The 2,134-nt window shown below is 35.7% G+C and overlaps 1 pseudogene; it reads left to right on the forward strand.

Annotated features, from left to right (window-relative positions):
* Nucleotides 1-1,644, forward strand: part of LOC102866576 — a 2,615-nt pseudogene extending 971 nt beyond the window's left edge.
* The last annotated feature ends 490 nt before the right edge of the window (nucleotides 1,645-2,134 follow it).

The following is a 2,134-nucleotide window of genomic DNA, read 5'->3' on the forward strand; positions in this document are numbered from 1 at the left end:
CCAGCTTTGTGTGAAACAAGGAAATAAAGGCTTCATTCCCTTAAAAGTTTCTAAGCTCTTTAAGGTATTAAATGAGGCCTAGCATTAAAAAAAAAAAAAAAGTTACACGACCACATGAAATAATAATGTAAGTCATTTTTTCTTAGAGAGTTTTAGTTACTAGAGAGAAATGAAAATAATATAATTTTCTTCCAAATTATTAATCAGGAAATCTTTGTCTGTAAAGGACCATGTAGTAAATATTTTAGGCATTGCAGTTCACCTAGAATTCCTGTTGCAAATTCCTCTTGTGTGTGTATGTGTGTGCATTGTAATTGCTGGTCTTGTTTTTAAAAGTGAAAAAATATTCTTAGCTGGAGAATTATACAAAATTGGGCCATGGGCAAGATTTGGCCTTGAACTGCAGCTTGCCAACCCCTACTCAATAATATTTTATGGATATTTTTAAATTAATATTTTATTGGTTCTGGTAGAAATATTCACTGCAAGACAAGTTCTCTCTCAGCTTTTTCTACCCATTAAGTTCAGTGACATTGGTTAGATTTTTTTTTCGTTTTTATTATCATTATGTACATTTTGTTCATAGGGTCACTATGAGTTGTGCTCGACTCGAAGGCAATCAACAACATTATCATCAAGCTCATTATTTAACTTATTCTCACTTTCCAAAACGCTTCATACCAACACCGTTGGTACATGCTATATTGGGAAAATCTGCTATCAAAGAACTTTGCAGAATACTAAGGAGCAACAGTGCCAGTTTACAAACTAACATACATTTGATTCAAGCCATGGTCTTTTCAATTACTAGACAATGAATAAGGACTACAAAAGAAGAATCTATGCCTTTGAGCTGCAGTGTTCGAGAGTACTGAATATCCCAGGACTGCAAAGAGAACAAACAAATATGTTGTGGAGAAAGTCCAACTAGAGTGCTCTTTCGAGGCAAGGGTGGTGAAACTTGAATGCACATAGTTTGGGCATGTTGTTAAGAGAGGCAGGTCCTTAGAGAAGCACATCATGCTTAGTAAGGTGGAGGACTAGTAAAAGAGAGGAAGACACTCAACAAGATGAATAGACCAGACACCTATAATGTAACAATGGGCTCAAGTCTATCAGAGATGATGAGGATGGCACAAGATAGGGTAGGGTTCAGCTCCACTGTTCATACGGTTCCTCTGAGTTGTCATTGACTTGATGGCATCTGACAACAACAACAACAACAACAACCATTTCTTCATTTTAAAAGTGTTTGAAGAGTATTGTAGACCAGTAGTCTTTGGGATTTTTTTTCAATTTCGGTACGTTTAGTCTTCATTTCTTTTTGTTAAGAGAAAAGCCATGCCTGATTAGGACCCCCAGACTTCTTTGCAAAATTCATACTTCACTTGGCAGAAGGAAAAGAGTAACATCTGACTTTAGGTTACTTAGCATTGCTGTGTGCAGGAAAGAAAAAAAAGAAAAGGTTAGGACTGGAGAACAAACCAAAAATCCTCTGTGACTTGTCCTAATCTCATGAAGTCATGAACTATATATTTACTGGGAGTGGTTTATGCATTCTTAGTTTTTGGCAATTTCATTTAGGTCAAAGTTCAAGCTCCTTTTGTCCTCACAGATCCTAAAATATATGGAACTCAGGCCTAGTGTTTTGGGGATTTGGGTTTTTGGTTTTTTGGGGTTTTGTTGTTTGTTTGGTTTTTTTGTTTTTTGTTTTTCTTTCATTTTTCTGGGTCATCCAACAATCCTTTGATTTAAAAATATCCTTGTTTTACACATATTTTTCTAGTATCAATTATTATTTTCTACTTTTTCTAATTATCCCAAATATAATGATCAGAAATTGTTTTATCCTAGAACGAAATTCCTGAGCTTGCAATTAAGTTGTATAAAGATATATTCCTGATAACTTAAATTCTACAAAGTGAAAATTTGACAGGAATAGAAGACTTCAATGAGTTCTGGTGGCCTAGTGGTAAGGAGGTGTACTACCAGCCCAAAGGCAAGCAGTTTGAATACTACAGCTGCTGCACACGAGAAAGATGGGCAATCTCCTCTCTTGCAATTTACAACCTCTAAAAAGCTGCTGGAGGGTCAGTTATGAGCTGGTTTTGACTCTTGGGTACATAACAGCAGT

The sequence above is a fragment of the Elephantulus edwardii genome, unplaced genomic scaffold (assembly GCF_000299155.1).
Source record: "Elephantulus edwardii isolate Elephantulus edwardi_28Jun2011 unplaced genomic scaffold, EleEdw1.0 scaffold00047, whole genome shotgun sequence".
NCBI classification, from domain to species: domain Eukaryota; kingdom Metazoa; phylum Chordata; class Mammalia; order Macroscelidea; family Macroscelididae; genus Elephantulus; species Elephantulus edwardii.